Raw genomic sequence first — 23171 nt, forward strand, 5'->3', positions numbered from 1 at the left:
CTCGACAGTTCCCTTTCCTGTGTCAGGGAGTCGTGAGTGAGGTCATTTGCTCACAGAACATGGCCTCTGGAGTTTGGAAAAGTAAACCTGGTGGCTTTCTCTAGAAGATAAAAAAGCAGGGCCTCACCCACCGAGTGCCGTGGGTCTCCTAAGTCTTCACAGAACAGCACTTTTTGATGCTTCAATTTAAATGAATAACAGAAACATTAAAAAAAAAAAAAAAAAAAAAACGTTTAAAGGGGCACCTGGGCAGCACTTTCAGTTAAGCAATTGCCTTACGCGTGGGTTGTGATCCCGGGGTTCTGGGATCGAGCCCCACATGGGGCTCCCTGCTCAGCAGGGAGTCTGCTTCTTCTTCTCCCTCTGCCCCTCTGCCCTGCTCATGCTCGTTCTCATTCACTCTCTCTCAAATAAATAAAATCTTAAAACAATGCTTAAATATTATGAACCTAAGTATTAGATGAGAGTCCAATGACCCTCCTATTTGTGTCAGCAAATGCAGGAACTCAAGTTTTATCATCAAATGCTCAGCAGCTCACATCTTCATAGCCACAAGACTGGTAAGATTTAAAACATAAGATACTGATAGTAAGAGTGAGTAGGCTTTGCCAATCTTGGTCCTACTGACATTTGGGACCACCTAAATCCCGGTGGTGGGGTGTCCTGTGCGCGGCAGCGTGCTGAGCAGCATCCCTAGCCTCTGCCCACCACATGCCAGTAGCACCCCTCCCCCTGAAAACGGTCTCCAGACAGGGCCGAATGTCCCCTGGGAAGGGCTGAGGACTTGCCTCCGACCGAGAACCCTTAGTTAGGGCAGGTACATAGGTCCAGGACCACTCCTCATGACACGGCCAGACAGCCCTCAAATTCCTAAAAGTCGTAGCTCCCTGAACATCCGCAGGGCCTTTGTTAAGTGACCACAATATGGATTCTGTCTTCACCACATCATGGGCCTCGCAGAGCTGTACCTCCCGATGTCCTCCCAATTCAAAAAACCAGAAGTTAGGAGAGGCAGAAACAAAACAGGTGTGTTCCTCTAGCTAAGAGTCCGCAGACTGTGGCCTGAGGCCGAATCCCACCTGTTGCTTCCCCTTGTCGTGACTAGTTTTTACATTTTTAAATGGTTGAAAAGAATCAAAAGAATCCAATTTGTGACTCATGAAATTGATCTGACATTCAAATTCCAGTGTCCATAAATAAAGTTTTATTGGCACTCCCCCACATCCATTCATTGATGTACAATCGACGACTGTTTTTACACCACAACAGCACAATGGAGTGGCTGTTAACAGAGCCCGGCTGGCCCACAAAGCCTCAACTATTTACTCTCTAGCCCTTGACAGAAAATGCTGCCCTCGCTCTGGTTTTCTCCGCTCTACCGAAGAGTTTCCTGTGTCTACACTAGACCTATCTACCTGCCTTGTCGGTTCCCGGCTTGAAAGCTGCCTGTTTGCTAACCTGCAGGTGATGCCCCGAAATGTGGATGCTCCTCAGGTACAAACCAACCACTTGAACAGTGAGAGCAGGGAACACCACTGCCACGGTCTACCATGGTTACCAAAAACCCCCCCAAACACCCAAAGTCATCTCTAAAGCTCAACACCAGTGCTTCACACACAGTAGGAATTCAGTGTGTGCTCAACTCAACTCAATGAGTACTGAAGCAGTACTTAACCCTAAGTACTGAGTTAAGTCCCAATCAAAACTCCGAGGACCGACAGACCTCTCCCATCTTCCCTGACATTCAGAAGATGGTTCAGCTACATTTCAAAACATACTGACTGATGGAAATTTGTGGCAGTTCATCAAAATGTTAAACACAGTCACCATACAGCCTATCAATTCTACTCCCTGACATACGCCCAAGAGAAATGGAGACGTGGGTCTGCACAAAAACTCGCACACCAATGTTCAGAACAGCAGTAATATCAATAATGATGATTCATAGTAACTGAAAGGTAAATACAACCCAAATGTCCATCAACTGATGAAGAGATCAACAAAATGTGGTATAACCATACAACGGAATATTATTCAGCCATAAAAAAGATTCACGGTGCAAGATGGATGAAATCTTGAAAACATTATGTTAAGTTAAAGCCAGTCACAAACTCAATTAACATTTTACAAATTTTTGTTTTTATAAGCAAACCACATTTTTCAAATACTTAAGTAAAACACCAAGATTCTTATACATTTACTTTGTTGTTTTTACATACTTGGGTGTTTTTCTTGGGGTGGGGGGCGGGGGGCAGAGAGAGAATCTTCAGTTAGGCGCCACACCTAGCACTGAGTCTGTTGCCGGGCTCGATCTCACAACCGGGAGATCATGACCTGAGCCAAAAGCAAGAGTCCGACGCTTAACTGACTGAGCCATCCAGATGCCCCTTTACATACTTGGTTTTAAACAAAAATACCTCAATAAGATTCTTACTGAAGTTAAATTTAGGACTATCACTTTAGTTCCAATTGAATAATAAGCAAAATTCTTAAAATTATGAAAGTTCTGTGGGGTTTTTTTTTCTTAAAAAAAAAAAGGACAAAAATGGGAAACAAACTGAGGGTTGATGGAGGAGAGGAAGGTAGAGGGATGGGGTAACTGGGTGATGGGCATTAAGGACAGCATGTGATGTAATGAGCACTGGGTGTTATATAAGACTGATGAATCACAGACCTATACCTCTGAAACCAATAATACTTTATATGCTAATTAACTGAATTAAAATTAGCAAACTAAAAAAAAGAAAAAGGCAACCAAATTGATAAAGAAAAAAAATACAAATACAAAAAGTAAATAATACAGCAAGTAGAAAAAGTAAATAATAAAATCAAACCCTAAAATCCCATCTACCAAAACATAGCAACTGTTAGAGAGCTGGTTGTCAGTTTTAGTTTGGTATATGGGCTTCAACTCTTGGCACCTGTTTGATGTGCTCTTCTGGAAACTTTATCATATCCTGGATCTGTAAGTAATAGTCTACATGTTGTTCTAATTAAGTTTCAAGGTTAACTTGCAAATCAGTTTGCAGATACACACAAACTGCATTAAGAAACTAATAAAGCACAGGGGCACCTGGCTGGCTCAGTCAGTAGAGCATGCAACTCTTGATCTCAGGGTTGTAAGTTTGAGCCCCATGTTGGGTGTAGAGATTACTTAAAAAAAAAAAAAAAACTTAAAAAAAATAAACTAATAAAATACAGAATTAAGTTACAGGAGATAAAATCTATACTCATGTGCCTAATCATAATTACTTTTCTGGCTTAATTTTAATTCACAATGTTGACAAGAAGATTTGGTTTTAGAAGGTGTCATCCTCTCCTGGTAAGACCCAGAAAAGTTTGTAATAGCTGGTTCAGTACCCAAATTCGTGGAAAGCAATAAAACGTGAATTCATCATTTAGAGTTAACTATATATAGCCCATAATGATTTCCCAGTGCTCTATCTATTACCTTCAATTTCAGCAAGGAGAAAGACCTGCAACTTGAAAAAAGTCATTTTAAAACAGAAGATGTTCAGTTTGGGCAAAATGCACTTCCACTTCTCCAAGGGATATCAGCTCAAGGACAAAGAAGGAACAGCAAGTGGGTTGCTTACCTTTATGGTGACTTCATGTGTAGACCTTTGAACCAGTGAGCTCCCCAGCATCCGATCATATAAACTTCAAAGTGTCTGCCAGGAGCTGCCTGGTGAGAAATGAGGAGATAGGAGGAAAAAACTTAAAAATTCCTTGGGAAGTATTCACCTGTGGCCTCTCCCATTTCATGGTTTTTTTCTTTTTCAAATCTGAAATGCTTTTGTCTTCGGGACTGTGTCCTATGCAACCAAGAAACTCAACTGTACACGCCTCTAAAAGAAGAAAACATGCTTTAAAGAAACTTTATAGACCTCACTTGGGCTAATGCTTATAACAGCCTTGCGTGCATCTCCATGTGTATATACACCCTCATAACACAAAGAAACAACATTAGAATCTTTTTTTTCCCCTTTTGGCTTCCCTAAAATAAAGCAAAAGAAAGGCATTGACTCACTATGGCTCAATTTATCCGTTATTGTCATACATTTCAATTTCACAAGGGTTCCGCCATTTGCACTTCTGAATAAGCCAGGTTTGTAAGGTCCTAAGCTCACCTTCATATCGAAAACATGTTTCTACTTTTTGGTCAGTATAAACACAATGCAATCAACCCGCATTGACCTAACAGTATTTACCTTCTTCCTCATAAAATTTCCTTGGTTATGAATGAATCCAGCCTCCTACATTTAAATTATCTACTATTGTCTATCAGCTCAAAATCTAAGGCAATTAACTGCCTGCCATTTTCTCTAAATTCTTGTTCAATCATAAGTGATAAAAAGGTGCCAGGGTTAATATAATTCAAATTCACCAGTGAAGCTTATGAGCAAAGGTGTTTCTTATTAGTAAATGCAGAACCTCATGAAATGTTTTAAGGAAATTCAAGTAAATTATTCCCAATGAGTCATTGTTTATAGCTACGCTGCTCAAAGAAAGGAGGTTAAAAAGATTTTACAGGTAGGTAGGTTCATAGGCCCTTAAGTTTCGTTACAGTACATTTTTAAAAAAAACACCATAAGGATATGTAAGATAAAAGTAATAACCAGGGCACTTTTTAAAAAGCTACCACTGAAGAAAAATGAGATTTAAACAAAATTTCCCTACAACTCTTTGAATAAAATTATTCACCAGAGCAAAGCAGGCATAAAGGAATATTGATTTTGCTCATAAAATAAAAATACATTCCATAATGAAAAAATTTCTGTAGTAGAGATAAAATAGGACAATAGTCCTTACAGTACCTGAAGCAGAAAGCAAATTACTATTTTTAGGATTGAGTTGTAAATTACCAGAGGGGGAAAAAAAATAGCCTTATGATGAAATCGCTAAAGTACGAAAATATGAGCAGATGTCGCCACAATAAGCCCCAAATTGCTTGGAAATTAAAACACTAAAACCCATAATAATTCAATAAGTAATTAATACATAAACAGCTCTTATTACAAGCTGTTCAGAAAAATCTTTAGAATCAAATTCTTATTCTTTGGTCCAAAACAGATGGTAACTCACAAATGAGAGTCTTGGAATTGAAGATTATCTTTTATATATGTTGTTAAACTCAGTAAGTGTAATTAACATCATCTGTGTGTTATAAACACACAAAAATGGGTAAATATGACTGGGCAGCAACGTTCTTCTGCTTATGCAACATGTCAAAATTAGTTTATTGATGGAAACAAATTAAAAATGATAAATCCGATCTTCCAATACCTAATCGTAACTGATTTTCCCATGATCAGTACCCAGACAGAATGACCACCAATGAGCAGTACTGGCAAAAAGGTTCATGTACTGCAAAGTATTGGTGTGAAATGGCAACGATTTTAACAAATGCAATATATTCTTTATTCTCAAAGGTAATAATGAATATAAAAAGGACTTCGCAATTTCCTGGTTGCTCCTCAGCTCTAGGCAAGGCACGGTGTAGACCTATCCCAGCAGTCCTTGCGTGCATGTCCATGTGTATATACACCCTCATAACACAAAGAAACAACATTAGAACACTCGCCATGTTGTGCAAACACCACTGTCAAGTCCCAAAACATTTCCATCACTCCAAAAGGAAACCATGTACCCGATTAAGCAGTCGCTGCTCATTCCCTGGCAACTACCAGTCTACTTCCTGTCTCTCTGGATTTGCCTATTCTGAACATGTCACACCAGTGGAAACGTGTCTGGCTCCTTTCACTAAGCAAAATGCTTCCAAGGTTCAGCCACGATGAAGTGTGTATCAGCACCTCATTCCTTTTTGTGGCTGAATACTATTCTACTGTGGGGATGAACTACACTTTGTTCGTCCCTCCATCAGATGCTGGGCATCATGGCTTGCGTCCACCTTCTGCCCATTGTGATTACTGCTATGAACATGCATGTACAAATATGTGTTTGAGCCCCGGTTTTCCATCCCTTGGGGCGTACACTCTTGGAGGGGAACTGCCCTGCATCAGCTTGCCTTGATCCTCCTTTGTGGAAGCCTCATCCTCTCCAGGACTGACAGGTGCAAACGGGACAGGCAGAGAGGTCTGCACGGGGCACGGACGTACAGGAGGGAGCCAGGGAACCCGCCAGCCTAAGGCGCCACCTGGCAAACGGCGGGCAGCCAGAGCTCTGCACAGGAAGCACCAAGAAGCAGCAGAATGCTCTCTCTCTACTTGGAGCAAAGCGAATTACTCTCCCACTCAGGAGCGCCTCCAAGTCTACCAGGCAACCAGAGAAACTGGACTGGTTTGGTTTTGCCCTTGCCCCCCTCCCCCCCTCCCCCCAGGTTTAGCACCAAAGCTCTGAGTTTGGGGTTGCTCACAATTCCGCTTAGATTTATCAGAGACACTTGAGCTTGACAATGGTTGTCCAGGTACCTTCTCAAATGTAATACTGAATTTTAATATTGATCCATGCATGTGATACCTAATAAAAGCATGGAATTATCATAGTGTGTCCACATTTTAACACAGTGGTTTCAACCAGGGCCGACGGTGCCTTCCACCCCAGGATATAGTAGGCACAGTCTGGAGACATTTTTGGCTGTCACACCTGGAGGAGGGGGTCCAATGGCAACTAGTGAAAAGAGACCAGGGAGGCCACTGGACATCCTACACCTCACAGGACAGCCTCCCCGCAAGAAAGACTGATCCACCCCAAAATGTCAATAATGCTAAGGTTGAGAAACTTTATTTTAACAGAACAGATTTTAGACTAAATTCTTCTCTTCATGACTTCTGATTTTTACTATGAAATATCGGAAGGTGAAGTAACACTTTCACGCAGGTCTTAGATTCAGAAGGAAGCGTCTAGGGGGTGCTTCCACAGATTGCCATAATGCTTCCTTCGTCATTGCCCAAATTTTCAAAACAAATTGCCCACATGGATCACTAAGTCAAAGGGACAGACACATGTTTTGACTAATCATAAATTAAATGCTTAACATAGAAATATTCTATTAATTCTATTTCTTGATAGACTAGAATCCAATTTGCACCATAAAGTCTTTTTTTTTTTTTTTTTAATTGCCTATGGAGACGCCAGCATGGTGTAGGACTGAGGTCTACTACGAGGAGAGGAAGCCAGGAGAGGAAGCCAGCGTGGAAGCAGATCATCCAGCCCCAGTCAAACCGTCGGATGACTGCAGCCCCCGCTGACCTCTTCGCTGCAATTTCAGAGAGGCTCCAGACAGAACCACCCAGCCAAGTCACACCAGCAATCCAATACATGGGGAAGGGCAGGTGGGCAAGATGTGTGGGGGCAGGGTCCCTTCAGCAAGTGCCTCTGCATCACTATCCACAGGCTGGGGACAATCATGTGCTGTACCCCAGGCCCCACCACCAGCCTCATCACACCAGGTGATCACACACGATACATCATCATTCTGCTCTCAGGATTCGCTCACGGCTCCGAGCCGTAGGCAGCAGGAATTCTGCGAAGCACCTTCTTCACCGAGCTCTACTTCTAGCGGGCTCCTCCATGTATGCAGGCATCCCATGGGTGAGGACTCCTCATGGTCAATATGCCGTGGTTTGCCCAACGCTCCCGAAGTCCTCTCTGAAAGGCTTTCCAACAATATGTTGAAATTTAAAAGACAATTTTCTGATTGACTCTGGACATATCAGTCACTAGACATTCCCATTAATTGAGGTTTTGCTGTTGGAAGACTGTGGGTTCTCCAAGAGAAATATAAAAACACACTTTTTAGAATTTGGAAGCTTGAAATATAAAGATGACAGTACTTGACTAAAGTGAACACAGTGTGCCAAGATGGTAATGACTTATAAAAATAAATGTTACTTTTAATATTATAATTGTATCAAGAAATAGGGCAGTTCTAGATAAGCCTTTATCCGTTGGGAATTAATCAGGCCATCATCCTCATTTCTCTTTCTACTCACTGAACTAGGAAAATGGGTACTGCAAAGTGAAAACTCACAATGCATGAATTATTTCCTCATATCTTATCTCTTTTAAAGAAAAAAAAACTCACTTTTGGAATACCCTTAATTTAGGTGGATTAATTCTTGCCACTGTAGTAAAGGTGTGCCTTTGTCTGTTTATATGTAAGACCAAAGAGACAACACCGAAGGGACCCCTTCCCTTTCAAAGTTCCGCTTATGACCCAGGAAAAATGTTTTTGTATTGTTAGTGATAAAAGATCCTAATTTGGTACGCAAATTCCAAGGGCCTAACCTTTGATGTTCTTTAAATAAGCTTATATGTCAGGGCGCCTGGGTGGCTCAGTCGGTTAAGCAGCTGCCTTCGGCTCAGGTCATGATCCTGGGGTCCTGGGATCGAGCCCCATGTCCGGCTCCCTGCTCAGCGGAGAGCCTGCTTCTCCCTCTCCCTCTGCCTACCACTCTGCCTACTTGTGCTCTCTCTCTGTCAAATGAATAAAATCTAAAAAAAAAATAATAAAAAATAAATAAATAAGCTTATATGTCATAAACACAGAAATTAAAAAAAAAGGAACATCTTAAAACATTTTTCTTTTAAAATCAGTCTGCATGGTGAGGGCACCTGGGTGGTTCAGTCAGTTAAGTGTCTGCCTTCAGCTCAGGTCATGATCCCAGGGTCCTGGGACCGAGCCCTGCATCGGGCTCCCTGCTCAGCGGGGAGTCTGCTTCTCCTTCTCCCTCTGCCGCTCCCCCCACTCATTCTTGTTCTTTCTCTCTCAGATGAATAAAAAAGAGTCTGCACGGTCAAATGACAATATATGTTGTCCGATGTCTACGGAAAACATTTAGTCCGAATGTTTTTGGAATTAACCCTGCAGTATTGTTAGCTGTAGACGGTAAGCCTGGGTGTGCCATGGAGTCTCCTTTAGGGCACACGAACTAGGCAACGGGTCGTTACTGTGCCAACGTGAGAAAGTTTGGAAAAATGGCTACTAGTGGAGTGTGCCCACTAGGCTGGCAGTCACACGCAGTTACGGCTGACACCCCTTCACAAGTCATCTTGTGTGTACACTCTGCACATGACCAGGCCCATGTCCAAGAGCTTCCTGTACCACACCATTCTCTATGGTCCAAGCAGACAGCAGGGAGTTACAAACCATGCAAAACTAATAAACACTGATTTTCATGGTGCCCAAACATGGGGCAGGGTTCATTTTACTCTTTGTTCATGAAACGCCAGTCCTTAGATATGATAACATGTATTACTTAGAGCAAAGCTTCCAAGATTGAGTAAGTTCGGGAAATTCTAGGTTAAAAAAGGTAAAACAGATCCATAAAGCTGAACAAACCCCAAGCAGGATAAACACCAGAGAAAACCCTAATAAGACGCAATCAATTTCCTGAAAATCAGCAGTAAAAAGAAACTCATAAAAGCAGCCAGAGAAAAAGCACAAATTACACCCAGAGGGGAAGGTAACAAAACTCACAAACTTCTTGTCAAAAACGATTAAGCCAGAAGACAATGGAATGAAATTTGAGAGAGCTCAAAGAATATGTCAACTTAAAATTCTACTCTCAGGGGTGCCTGGGTGGCTCAGATGGTTAAGCGTCTGCCTTCAGCTCAGGTCGTGGTCCCGGGGTCCTGAGATCGAGCCCCGCATCAGGCTCCTGGCTTAGCGGGGAGTCTGCTTCTCCCTCTCCCTCTGCCCCTCCCACTGCTCAGGCTCTCTCTATCTCTATGCCTCAAAGGAATAAATAAAATTAAAAATAAAATAAAATTCTACTCTCAGAATAGCTTTCAAAAATGAAGACAAAATAAAGACTCTTTAAGACAAATGCAGAAAGAATTCAATGCCAATACGCCTGTCCTACAAGAAAAATTAATCGAAGTTCCTTAAGGGGAAGAATAATGAGTTCAGATGGACCTCTGGATTTCTGCAAAGGAATGAGGAGCAGCAGAAAGGGTAAACAGGGGGTAAGTATAAAAACATTTTCTTCTCATTTTAAAATTTATTTTACATATAATTGACTGCTTAATGCAAAATTAGTAACGGTATTGTGGTTTCTTAAACACATGAAAGTAAAACGTATAACAACAGTAGTACCAAGAAGTAGGAATGGAAGAACAGACCTACACTGTTAGGTCCTTACACATGATGTGGTAAGAGAAAACAACGCAGACTGTGACAAGCTAAAGACCGTTATTGCCAGCATTAGAAAAACACTAAAAATTGGGGCGCCTGGGTGGTTCAGTCGGTTGAGCGTCCGACTCTTGATTTCAGCTCAGGTCACGATCCCAGGGTCCTGGGATGGAGCCCTGGGTCAGGCTCCCTGCTCAGTGGGGAACCTGCTTCTTCCTCTCCCTCTGTGCCTCCCCACCCCCCAGTCATGGGTGTGCTCACTCTCTCAAATAAACAAAATCTTAAAAAAAAAAACACTAAACATTAAAACAAAGAGGTATAGCTAATAAATTAAAAGTAGAATCATAAAAAAATTCTTAATTTATACAAACATATGCAGGCAGTTTTGACCCCTGAAGGTCATCTGCCCCCAGGGCAAAAACACCTGGAGAGACTTGTGGTTGTCACAAGGCGAGGGGGGGGCGGGAGGGGGGTGCATCTAATGGGTAGAGGCCAACGTAACTAACTGCTCAACACCCTACAGCACAGAAGACGTCTCCCCTGCGAGAAGGATTAACCGGTCACAAATGTCAACAGAGCCGAGACTGGGCAATCCTGATACGACGGTAAAATGTCACAAGTCTTCCAAGTCACTCAGGTTGCTGGCTCTCAGTGTGGAGGGACAGCCTCTACAGTAAGCTTCTGATTTTTAACACAAATACAGTCTACAAAGTATAATCTCTTAATTCAGTAATGAGAGGCACACATCAGCTGTTTCCATCATAAAAATTCTTGAGCAGCAAGGCTAACTATGCTCTCAAGCCCCGCCCCACCCCCACGTGAGGAGGAAGTGGATCTTCTATAAAGGCCCTTCACGTCCATGATGTGACACAGCCGCCCTCTTCATTATTCCCATTTTGTAGGTAAAAAGACTGAGTTCTAGAGAGTTTAAGTGAATCTAGACTAGTTTCACAGCTTATACGTGGTAGGATTTTAACCCCAAAGTTCTGGCTTTGATCTGAGTGCTCATGTCATTTCATATCATACGAATTCATAATTTACAGTAATTTGGATGGAAGGGAGGTAAGAATTTATTCTGCACAACGGAAATAAATAGGAATTTGCAGCTGGTAACAGAATTTATTGAAGGGAAGTCTTCCAAACACTCTGAATAATTGATTTCATATATGCAACGCGTTACGTGCGATTCATTTGGCTCATCTTTTATACTCTGAGTTGATCTGAAATGGATTTAGCCATTTACACTGTACCAACAAGCTACTGCGTTCAATTCATTTTTGGATTTTCTGTGATACGTTATTTTTTCCGACCGACTCGCATCAGGCTTTCCCAGCCAGGGCAAGTCTGACACTGTCAGGTATCTAGACCCCGGGAGCTGGAACGAGAGTGAGCCATCGTGGGCTCTGCATTTTGCTCACTCTCTCTCTCGTTATGCAAAATCCAGACTGATTGGAGTCTTCGGCCAACACCGAATATCTTATTTATGGAGATCACTCATTCATAGGCAAGAGATCATTGCTCCCACCAAGAAAGCAGCAGAGTGTGCGGTCAGTTGAGGAAGTCAAACTGTGGAAAACAAGTTTCCTTTTTGATCCACGGAATTCCGATCCTTAGCAGTAAGCGCCATGCCATTTCTACACACCCCCTCTGCTGCTCGATCGGTCTTTAAGATGTAGCGCTGCCCTTACTCCATCACTGGTCCCGGATACTTGCGAGGTCACGAACGGCAGTAATTATTAGAGTAAAGGATTGTAAGCTCAAGTGAAACATGTACGACGTACCTCAGAAGTGTGCATTCACATCAGGCCCAATTTCACGTGTCTGTAGCTCCCGCATGAGAGCGTTTTCCCATTTTACGTGTAAGATGAACGTCACTACCCCCGTAAGAACTGCAACTCCTCCATCTACTTTCAGACCTTTCTTAACGCTCTGACGTGGCTCCTTTGAACCTACTGGAGGGGTGATGCCACTCAGTCAGCCCTGAAGACTCGAAAGGACACACAGTTTGGCTCTCTTGGGCCCGAGGACCAAACAGTTACGTCTTCTTCTTCTTGGATGTAATGGGGCTGAATCGCAGTGACACCAGCTTCGTCCCTTGTGTGACGGTTGCAAATGGCAGTGTGTAGTATTCAGTCTTTGGGGAAACAAACAGTTGAGGCAGTTTGCTTGAAGCATGACCAAGAATTCTACCATCTCATTAAAACGCACCGTGACGTAAAACGTGGGAGGCAGGCAGGCACTGCCATCCTCTGTAAATAAGGACACAGGACACGGAAAGAGAACATACCTTGTGCCCAGAGGAGGGGCTAGCATGACGTCGGTCAGCAAGACTCATGTTTTCTGGGGCGCCTGGCTGGCTGGCTCATTTGGTAGAGCATGGAACTCTTGATCTTGGGGTCATGAGTCTGCGACCCACATTGGGCACAGAGATTACTTAAAAACTACAACAACAACAACAAAAACCAGAAGAAAGAAGAAGAAGATGACGACGACGACGACGACGTTGACTTGTGTTTCCCTACAATTTATTCTGTCAGTAGAGCATGCAACTCTTGATCTCAGGGGGTTAAGGGTTTGAGCCCCACGTTGGGTGCAGAGATTGCTTAAAAATAAAACCTTTAAAAAAATAAAAATAAATGAAATACCAAAAAATACAAGGGCGATTGAATCTTGTGACAGAGAAAAGAACACATGATTTAAAAACTTTTAAACTCGGGGCACCTGGGTGGCTCAGTCGTTAAGCTTCTGCCTTCAGCTCAGGTCATGATCCCAGGGTCCTGCTTCTCCCTCTCCCACTCCCCCTGCTTGTATTCCCTCTCTCATTGTCTCTCTGTCAAATAAATAAATAAATAAATAAAATCTTTTAAAACAAAACAAAAAACAGAAAACTTTTAAACTTTCTGTGAGTCAAAGAGCTCAGCGGACAGGTCATCAGAATCCCCAGGTCTCCAAGGGCTTCTGACGGTCCCATTGGCTTCTGAGTCTGAGCTGGGATGCTGACGTCACCCTAAGCAGAGGCATCTCATCTTGCCCAATCAGAAATACACAGGCCAAAATGTCCGTGTGTGGTGCAAAGAGAAACACCAGCATTTGTGCAAAGCTTCGAGGCTGCAGGAACGCCGAGTTCAGTGTGCTGCTGTCCCCCACACTGGCACCCACCCCCCCAAGCAGCTCAGAGACTCTGCACGTGCGCTGCCAGGAAGGTGTGAACCTGGAGGCAATCCCAGGCCAGCTGGCCCTAAACGCCATCGCCCTCCCCCCCGGCCCCACAATGTCTGTCTCCAGGGTGCACTTTTAAGGGACTCTTAAAAATAAAAGCTAGAAAGCCCAATTGTCCTTCTAGTGTCTGCATTTCCCCTGATGGTCAAACTCTGACCTCAATTGTGCTTGCCCTTGTCCGTCACGCTGTACTTATACCCAGTCTTTGTTGGCTTCCTCCTCCCTGGATTGCAGTGTGGTCTTGTTTCCCAGAAATTACACTCAGTGCTGGGAAAGGGTCATGATCCTTTACAAGGCAATCTGGCAGAGTCTCGAAGAAGCATCACGGCCCTGGAGTGAGGCCGGCGTGGCTAAACCCCAGAATCCCCCATTGGAAGCTGTGTGTCTCCTGATGAGTAACATAACCTCTCTGTGCCACAGAGCACGGCGGTCTACAATTACACCGCACAGATGCACGTATTCAAATATACGTAAGGCCAGACACGTGGGCTTGTGACAAACAAAGTTATGACTATAACCACACAGAATAGCCAGAGCCGTAAAACCCTGGCCACTAGAATGCTATGTTCCTTTTGTTCTAGTCATCATTCTCTCACGTTTTTAAAGGTGGGGGAAAAACCGTGAGCCTAAAAAAATAAAACAAGATGAAACTTATTTGTATTTTACCACCATTAAAAATGTTTTAAATAGGGCGCCTGGGTGGCTCAGTTGGTTAAGCCACTGCCTTCGGCTCAGGTCATGATCCTGGAGTCCTGGGATCGAGTCCCGCATCGGGCTCCCTGCTCAGCAGGGAGTCTGCTTCTCCCTCTGACCCTCCCCCTTCTCATGCTCTATCTCATTCTCTCTCTCAAATAAATAAAAAAATAAAAATAAAAATAAAAATAAAAATGTTTTAAATAAATAAAAAACAAAAAGCCAAGATGAACCTAAAAACATTTACGCCACTCACTGCTTGAGAGGAATACGTTTCAAGATGTTTCTTTAAAGGGACTAAAACAGTCACACAAGTAAACGTGTGAGGGAATCGAGTTTTCCTTTCAACGGGAACATAATCCCATTTGCCTGTGGTTTCCTTAAATGGAAATATACTACTTGGTACTCGAACAACTGAATTTTTCAATGAGCAAGTGTGTCTGAGAAAGGAAGTAAGCATAGTCAGATGAGAAAACAAATCGGATCAGACTAACTGTGGATACTAACATTCCTGAACAGCGTAGTAAATACTATGTCAGCTCTGCTCACCAAACGATTTCACCTGCCTACCTTCTCGCTTTTATCAATACATCTTACCAGTCTAGCGGGCAAGACTTTTCTTCATGCAGACAGAATTTCAAACACAATCTCAAAAAGAGAAAATGCCAATGCTCCATTTCCTTTAAAAACGAAACATAGGAAAAGTAGAATATCAGTGTATTTCCTAGTTTAAGCTTAGCCTGATTTCCTTTGAGCCTGTTCACATTTCTGTCAGGTCCTAAGATCATGTTCATGAGGTACAGAAAATCCTATGGGGATGGACCTACAGGGCATTATGCTAAGTGAAGTCAGAGAAAGACAAACACCATATGATTTCACAGATACAGAAACAAAGAACAAACTGATGGCTTCCAGCGGGGGGGGGGGGGGGGGGGGACACATGGGGGCAAATACCTTCAACGCCTAAATACATAGGTACCCATAGTACCAGGCTGTGTCCATTAAGAAGCTCTGGAGGGGACGTGTCTAACCACAAATTAAACTCTGAACAAAGTGTTACCCTAAAATGATACTCTGAAGATTTCGTTAAAATGAAGGAAGATGTTAAATGGCGGAAATGGATGCTATTTCAGATTTCCGGTTGTATGAATAGAACTTTTTACAACCCGTACACGGCCCTCACTGCAGAGAAAAGCTCTTTGCAAAAAAAAAAAAAAAATGTTGAAAACACCCTACAGTTCCAAGTATGACATTTACATGGTTTTATTGAAATATCACAGATTAAAAATAGAAGACTGCCTTTTAGTAGGGTACAGACCTTGTCCAAAAAAGTGGAGGAAAAAAAGTGAATTTTGAGAAATCCTCCTCAAACTTGGTTCCTTCATTAGTCAGAGATTTCTCTCTTATTCGCCGGAAAGAGAATTCCTTAAAAGACAGGACAGATAGACAAATTTTGGAACTGGGAATGAAAAAGGAAATGTATCTGAAATGGGCAAGCCTTGAAACTCAGTTGGGGTTAGGGCGCCTGGCTGACTCAGTAGGTAGAGAATGCAACACTCTTGATCTCGGGGTTGTGAGGTTGAGCCCCACAGTGGGTGTAGAGATTATTTAAAAATAAAATCTTAAAAAAAAAAACAAAAAACAACTTGGTTGGGGTTTTAAACTCTACACCTCCGCAGGGCTTCAGCAATGAGCACTGGAGGCTTCCGTGTGAAAAAGGGACAGGAATGAGGTTTCGAACAGTGTGATGAATGAGGTGGATAGCGTGATGTACCTGCAAAGACCCTTGGAAAAGCCCGTGTTCCACATGCGCAGTGGTCAACAGCTGTAAATATGCTTGTCTAACTTCTTACAATTCTAACCTGTTAGACCAGAGTTGGCAAACTTGTTCATAAAGGGTCCGAGAGTAATGAGTTTCAGCTTCAGGGCCCATATGTTCTCTCCCTGTTACAATCACTCCACGCTACCTTTGTAGGGAGACACAGTCATGCACAACACGCAAACCAATGGGTGTAGCTGCGTTCCAATGAAACTTTAATGATGTACAATAAAATCTGAATTTCACAGCATGTTCATGTATCATGACATTCTTCTTTTGATATTTAAAAATGTAAAAGCCATCCTTAGCTTGTTGACAGTACGAAAGTAGGCACTGGGCTAATTCTGGCCTGTGGGCGTTCGCTAGCTCTTCTGTTAGATAACATGAGTCATGGTTGGATGCCATTTCCATCACATCTCACCAAGATTACTTCAAAATGAACCCTCAGGAAAACAGTATGATGGTTCCCCAAAACATTAAATACAGAATTACCATATGATCCAGCAATTCCACTTCTAGGTATAGAACCGAAAGAACTGAAAGGAGGCAGCTGAAGAAATATTTGGACCCTGGTGTTCATATAACAGCAACATTATCCACAACAGCCAAAAGATGAAAACAACCCGCATGTCCACCAATGGACAAATGAATCCACAAAGCTTGTATATATTATAAACACACACATATAGACATGAGGAGTACTAGTCAGCCTTTGAAAAGAATAAAATTCTGACACACGCTACACTGGGTGAACGCGGAGGACATTATGTTAAGGGAAATAAGCCGGAAACCAAAGGGCAAAGAGTGTATGACCCCACTCGTGTGAAGTAGCTAGAGTAGCTATAAATAGAGACAGAAAGTGTAATGGGGGCTGCCGGGAGCTGGGAGGTGGGCAGAAGGAAAGGGAGTTATTGCCGTAACAGGTACGGTGTTCTAATGTGGGAAGATGAAAAAGTTCTGGGGATGGATAGTCAATCTACTCAAGGCCACTATACTATATACTTAAAATTTACCATTTTGACCATGTTTATTTTTTTTTTTTAAAGATTTATTTATTTGAGAGTGAGAGCGAGCACGGGTGGGGGAGGGGCGAAGAGAGAGGGAGCGAGAAATCCCCAGCAGACTCCACACTCGGCATGGTCGGTGTCCGACACCAGGCTCAATCCCAGGATCCCAAGATCATGACCTGAGCTGAAATCAAGAGTTGAGCCGGCTGAAATCTTGAAATCAAGAGCTCAACCGGCTAAGCCACCCAGATGCCCCGAAATGGGAAATTTCTATTACATATATTTATACTATAATATAAAAAAAAAAATCTCAAAGAAAATGAACCTTCAGTGCAAATGCATTTCTTCCAAAGACCCTACTTGTTGGTTACAAAGAAACTTAGATCAAAACGGCGATGAGAGTTAAATTGCACATCAGTCATCTTACTTTGAAGTGAGCCTCCAGAATAAATGACCACTTTCTTTTATTGAGCCAGTTTCAAACCCTTAACCATGAAATACAAAATGGGCTCAGTTATCTTCAAATTCATAGGTGACACTTTGAGATACTTCCTGGTGGAACAGAGCCATTCTCTAGAAACCATCTCAGAATCTTGGTACTTTCTGAAATATCTGAACGTTAGTCAAACCCAGAAATTCTTAAGCCAGTTTCTGTCCTTGGAGAATTTAGCTACATGGTAGGAGAATGACACATTTTGGTTAATTAAATTCATATTAATCTTTGTGGCTGGGAAATGGGACGGAAGTTCTTGCTCAGTCAAGATCATAAAAGCCATTCAAAAAATATTTAACACACTATGCCGTTAAATGATGTTCAGCACCGTCCTTGTGGTTGTTGGCAAAAACTCTAGAAGCCTAAGAAAAACAACAAGTATTCAGATTTAATTAATCTCAGCCAAATCATTTCTCCCTACTCAGATGAAAGCTTCAGGGAAAAAAAGGAAATTTTGGCATAATTCTTAGTGGAAGCTGTTCCCCTTACTTTGAAACAAGAAAGGAGTTAATAAGATGATGACATTAACAAATTTCTCTCAAAAAGTTTCCAGATGGCGGGTTCACGCTACTCTGATCTTCTCCAAGCCTGTGTCCATGTTTACGAAAATACAAGGGGTTATCAAATGACTGTGGCACCTTAAGTTTCTGAAAGGCATCTTTCTGAGCTCTGGGCCCCTCCCACTGACTGCCTCAGGGCAGGCCTGCAAGGCCGCTCACTTCCCCCGAGAGAACTCATCCTGTCCCTGGCTTGAGCCCCCAAATGCATTTCTGGCCCTGGCCCTCCCAGCTCCACACTCATCCCACATGACCTGTCCACTTGGAAGTCCAACCAGCATCCCACACGTGGTCCAAAATGGAGCCCTGCACCTACCCTCCCACACCAACGCGCCCCTCCTCCCTCCTGCTGTCCCAGTGAATGACACCTCCCCCCCTCTCAGTGAACGACCCCAGACCCGGCCTCCTCCAGCCGGGACATCTGCTGGCAACCTCTGCTGAAGTATCCCAAATCTGGGCTTTCCCTCCTGGCCCCACGGAGCTCCGCGAACGGACAGTGAGACTGTCCTCTGCCTGGGAACCGCCTGGAGCCACCACAGTCCCTCCCCCACCCCGCAGCCAGCCACCTGCTGGTGCGGTGACAAGGCACTGGAGGGTTTTAAGTCCGAACTCATCACCCTTATTATTATTATGTCCTGCAAGGAACTGCACGCAGCTCTGATCCCGTGCCCTTGTCAGACGCTTGCTCCCATCACATCATGCCTGCCCCGTCTGCTTTTCACCTCTCAAGTTCCTGAAGCTCCGTCCCCCGGCCCGGCCTTTGCACGTGCTGTTCCCGAACTCTCTGCTGTTTCTCCCCAGCTGCATCCTCCAGACTTCAACTCAACTGTCTCCTCCTTAGGAACCATGGAACCCCTTCCACCCAAGTCACTTGGTCACGTGATCCTGCTCCTGTCCTTCACGGAATGTGTCGTTACCAAAGTATCGTGTCTGTTTCTCTGTCTACTGCCTCTCTAGCTCCAGCAGAGCAGGGGCCCCTGCATCCACAACCCTGAGCTCAAAGGGTATTGAACTCAACACCTGTATCCACAAAGCTGAGCTTTGTGCTTCATACAAGAACGAAAATTCATACGTAGCTAAGTACATATGACAAAAAAAAAAAAAAATTCAGAATACACTAAGGTGTACTTAACAGCGAAACTCCACTGAATATTGCATTTTCCTTCTTGATGACTCATGCACCATCTTCAGGTCTCACAGGGCTTTATAATAAGCGTTAATGATAATCATATAGCAGGGGCAGAAGTAGAAGCTGTGTGATACCAGAGCCGTCAGAATTTATACAGTTCTGAGCAGACGCGGTGCATCCCCGTGTTACCTACACATAAGAGTTTAATATCATCACATAAACCTTACAACCAAGTTAGTCCAACATATACGTAACGACTAGACTTCACTCTTCACCGTGAGGTCTAACAATTAAAAGACAAATAGTAACCAGTTCTCATAAAGGACTCTGCTATTCCCAGCAGCCGGGATATTCTTCGGATACGCTGTGTCCCAAAACCTGTCCAAGGCTGCTCACCTGAGCTCAGCTGTCCTCGCTCCTGTCAACTACAGAGTATGGAGACATCACCCAGATGAAGTATGAGTGCACACAGAGCCTGTTACTAGCTTATCACGGAAACGAAGCTGAACGCTAGACGGGACAAGTATGAGTCCTCTTCACAAATGTCATGGGATTCATCGCGGGCAAGACAACCAAGAAGACCAGGGGAACGGTGGAAATCTGGGGAGATGCAGAGAAGAGATTTCTGCGCAGTTTTCATGTGGAAGAACTAGAAGCTAGAAACCCAGCAAAACGTGCTAGGCACTATGGGTGGACTCTCTTGGGGGAAAGTTCTGGCTGGGACTCCTTGGAGCAAAGGGGAAGCCCGCCCTCCGAGTACTGGAGGATGACTGGGTAGTCACGTGCTTTAGGGTAAAACAACAAAACACGCAAGATGTGTATGCCTCCTTTTTTAGGATTCCCAGCTTTTCCTGACTTTTTCAATTAACATGACCGTGCTCAGGCCAGATTCTGGGGGAGGGAGCTAACTCCCTACGTTCTCTCTGGGTGATGAATACGCATTTATAATGTGCATAAATCAAGAAGTCGTTTGTGCTTACACCCTGAAATTCTAGATAGCTGACAGTGACTGCTCACACGTTTTGGAGTCCAGAGGAGGCCCGAGGTTACAGGGCTGTAGCTTCACAATGCAAACTGATGCAGTAAAATCGCTATACTATTCCAGAAAGCAACCCCCACGCAAATTCTCTGAAGCTCCTTTACAAAATGAAGTGTCTAAGTGCCTAAAATAGAACATAAATTAAGATTATTTTCACTAACACTGGTTTCTTAGTATTAGAAAAGGATGTTAATTCGAAATAAGCAGATTCAAATTGAAATAAGTAAGTTTTCCACCTTGTTAAATATGTTAGCTTAAAAAAACTCCTTTCATGAACCTTTGGTCCTAAATGCAGCTCTCTGCAAAGGGAAATATATACCTGTGAGATACGATCAGTTTTAAAAAGGAGACAAAATGCTGATCTTTGACCAAGTCCTTCAACCTCTCTTCACCTCCACCTTCACAGAGTGGCTTAAAACTCTTTTCCTCCAAACGTTGGTGAGGTCTAGCCTTCTTGACCCCAAGAGGAATGGTTTGCTCATTGCCTCCTTGGGCTCCCAAGGTGTATGCTGTATGTAGCGCGTGAAAGGACCAGCTTCCATGTGCTGGGATGGGTTCTTTACATTTCTCATGTCTCCGCCAAATGCCAGACCTGAGACCTGTATGTATCCCTGTCTGCATTTACCTATCTATTCCAGTGGTTCCCCACTGGGGGTGACAGTGTCCCCCCAGGGGACACTGGGCTATCTCTGGAGACAGTTTTGGTTGTCGCAGGAGAGTTACTGGTACCTGGTGGATGAAGACCAGGGATGCTGCTCAAGATCCCACAATACAGAGGACGGCCCCACCAGCCCAAGAACTAGCCAGCCCCAAATGTCAAAAATGCCCAGGCTCAGAAGCCCATTATGTCCCCTTATGGAATTTATCTGTTTTTCCTGCAGCCAGTGTTCATGTTCTCTACAAGTTTAACCTTTTTTTCTTGCTCCTATGTTGTCTGCAAGATACTTCCTTCACTCTTTTGGTAGGAACTCAATCTCGCTTGTATTTTTCCAGCATTCAAAGACTCTCCACATGGTTCTGGGCATCACTGCAGGGAGGCCGGCAATCCACAGAGTTTTAATGTTTCTATCTTCTAAAGCTACTGCCCTTAAAAAATAACGGTTCAATATATTTGTTCGAAACAAATATATTCTGCCTAAATTTAACAGCATACGCCACTCAGTTGTATTAATTAGCGATCAGATAACACCACTATCAACGTAGGGTAATTACCACAGAATATTTATATAGAGAGCATCTTCTTTATCAAGATGAAAACAAAACAAAACCACACACGCACAAAAGAAAAAATCCCCAAGGATGGTCTGAGTCACAGAGATCTCAACGAACCTCAACTTCTAACTACCTAGAAGGCACTTTGCAATTTTTATTTAGTGATTTAAGCCATCTCTACCCACCACGCGGGGCTTGAACTCACAACCCCGCGGTCAAGAGTTGCACGCTCCCGCGGCCGAGCCAGCCCGGCGGCCCAGAAGGCAGTCTCTACGCGGCCTGCAGCGTGCGGCTACAAGACAACGGTGTCCACCATCAGAGCAGGCTCAGTGCAGATGGAGGGGAGGCGGCGAAAAGAACACCGAACGATTGGATACACACAAACAGGCTCAGGATTTCCAGGGCATCTATTTAAAATGCAGAAGACGAATCATTATGAACACTAGTTCCTCATAATGCTGTCTCAAAAGGCAGTACCTGCCAGACACCAAAAGACTAGCCAATTTAGCCAAAAACGAATGGCTGAATTAAAATTAAATTAAAAACCCAGGCGCTGTACCCCGTCTCCCCGTTACACCGCTCCTAGTGGATCTGAATGGCTCAGTTACTGAAACAGTATCACACGGATGAAGCCCACATTTAAGTACTTGTTGCCCCTCGTCTGCTGCCACATGGACATTAGGGGTGTCCAGGTCGCCATAAACGTGAGGAAGCAATCCATCACACACCGGAGCCTCAAACGGCTGGGTCTAACTGCATTAATCCCTTCTCACTGTCTATGGGGCATAAACCTGCACTTAACGAGACTATTCTCACCGCATGGAAGTTCAGCACGGCAGGTCAGGAGGGGCACTTAGAACCAATATACTGGGGGCGCCTGGGTGGCTCAGTCATTAAGCGTCTGCCTTCGGCTCAGGTCATGATCCCAGGGTCCTGGGATCGAGCCCCAGATCGGGCTCCCTGCACCGCGGGGAAGCCTGCTTCTCCCTCTCCTACTCCCCCTGCTTGTGTTCCCTCTGTCGCTAAGTCTCTCTCTGTCAAATAAATAAATAAAATCTTAAAAAAAAAAAAAAAAAAAAGAACCAATATACTGGGCAAACGTGAGGATGATTTACAAAGCTCCTCAGAAAGCAAAATACTACCAAAGCCTTGGTAATTTTAATAAAAGTGCTCCATTTGCATACGTTTTAACAGCATCAGCACTGTAAGAAAACAGAGCCTGAATTCTCCTTATTGGGTCAGAACATGCTATTAAAACAAAATCAGGGGCTTCTTATTAATCAGCTCACCTCATTCAACCTGCCATGATTACAAACCTCTCGGTAGTTTAAACGAGATCACGCTCAGGGAAAAGCATTATGTTTGCTAATTTCTACACAAACCCCAAGAGAAATCAATTTCACTTACAATTTTTCTAATTGGCAAAGGTACATTAAAAAGTGTGTGGTTTTTTTTTCAACCAAGTAATATTATATAACAGAAAATGGTATTTTATCCCTTTCTCGAAAACAAACGAGAATTTAAAAAACTTGAGTTTCTAATTACACAGCTGAAAAATCACAAAAAAATAATTCAAATATACCAGAATCACTAAAAGTAACCAGGGGCGCCTGGGTGGCTCAGTTGGTTAAGCGACTGCCTTCGGCTCAGGTCATGATCCTGGAGTCCCTGGATCGAGTCCCGCATCGGGCTCCCTGCTCGGCAGGGAGTCTGCTTCTCCCTCTGACCCTCCCCCCTCTTATGTGTTCACTCTCTCTCATTCTCTCTCTCTCTCAAATAAATAAATAAAATCTTTAAAAAATAAAAAAAAATAAAAGTAACCAATACTTCAAACCTTTTACTGTATTCTTCTTTGGTGGCAGAGGCGGAGGCGTGTATGATTGTTAGTGTCTGCTCTTTGATAAATA

At 43.5% G+C, this 23171-nt stretch overlaps 1 protein-coding gene across 7 annotated transcripts in view; it reads right to left on the reverse strand.

The window, feature by feature from the left end:
- The window catches only part of TBL1X (transducin beta like 1 X-linked), a 214863-nt gene that overhangs the window by 59567 nt on the left and 132125 nt on the right, over positions 1-23171 (reverse strand). For 6 of the 7 annotated variants that reach the window (XM_078064799.1, XM_078064800.1, XM_078064795.1 and 3 more), the window contains one exon: positions 3597-3685. The exons of the other annotated variant lie outside the window; for it this stretch is intronic. The gene's annotated coding sequence lies outside the window, so the exon portion shown is untranslated. The remainder of the gene's footprint in view (positions 1-3596; positions 3686-23171) is intronic. 7 annotated transcript variants of the gene reach the window in all.

Source organism: Halichoerus grypus, chromosome X (assembly GCF_964656455.1).
Source record: "Halichoerus grypus chromosome X, mHalGry1.hap1.1, whole genome shotgun sequence".
Lineage (NCBI taxonomy): Eukaryota > Metazoa > Chordata > Mammalia > Carnivora > Phocidae > Halichoerus > Halichoerus grypus.